This window comes from Otolemur garnettii, unplaced genomic scaffold (genome assembly GCF_000181295.1).
Source record: "Otolemur garnettii isolate 467f Iridium unplaced genomic scaffold, OtoGar3 scaffold00064, whole genome shotgun sequence".
NCBI lineage: Eukaryota > Metazoa > Chordata > Mammalia > Primates > Galagidae > Otolemur > Otolemur garnettii.
The window spans coordinates 1693609-1694479 of NW_003852459.1; the positions used below are offsets into that span (position 1 = coordinate 1693609).

General features: G+C 35.1%; 1 non-coding gene across 1 annotated transcript; it reads right to left on the reverse strand.

The window, feature by feature from the left end:
- Window positions 1-341: 341 nt before the first annotated feature.
- LOC111726413 lies at window positions 342-445 on the reverse strand. The gene has a single exon (XR_002774188.1). It is a non-coding gene; the product is annotated as a U6 spliceosomal RNA (small nuclear RNA).
- Window positions 446-871: the final 426 nt, after the last annotated feature.

Genomic DNA, 871 nt, shown 5'->3' on the forward strand with positions numbered 1-871 from the left:
TTGGGTGTTTATTTTGCCTTTTATTTAGAAGCAAATGAGTTTCTATAGTGACAAAGCCAAGGGTCTTCAGGGCCTTGCTCATCCTGAGCTCATGACTGACCTAGGGTAGTGAGATCAGCTGCATGCAAGAATACAAGGATTCTCATTGTATTTACCCCAGATTCAGCAATTTCTTCTGAATTAACACATCTCATTTAGTTTTTTGCCATTAGTAGATTTCCTGAGCCCTGAACTATTTGTTTTTGAAAATATGTTTCAGTTTTAGAGATTTCCCCCCCAACACACTGCCATTCCTGGAAAATTCTACTGTACTTATTCTTTTATTTCAGGTAGCACTTCTGAAAAATACGGAATGCTTCAGGAATTTGTGTGTTATCCTTGTGCAGGGGTCATGCTAATCTCAGTGTCAATCCAATTTTAGTATATGTGCTGCCAAAGCAAGCACTATTATACTTAGTTTTAAACTTATTCCTACTTTAAGTGGATCAGGCATGGTCATAGCAGTAATGCACTTCATTTTATAATATGTCCTATAAAGAATGGCTATAGTTTATCTATTTACATATTGTTAGCCAGCAAAATTTTTACCTTTTTTATCAATATACCTTTAGCTAATTTGTCTTCATATTAGTGGCATCTGTGATGAGGTAGAAGCCAGACAAAGGTTCTTGACCTGAATCTGATGGACATAGAGAGAAAGTGTTTATCATTGACTGTGTGAAAAAATATTCTCACATTCTAAAACCTGGCCCCTAAAATAAGCATCAAAATCCCCTCTAAAATACTGAGAAAATGAATATTATCTAGGAAAAGAATATACGGTTCAGAAAAAATAAAAGTCAGTATAATTGGTCTGCTTTATCTGCATAGC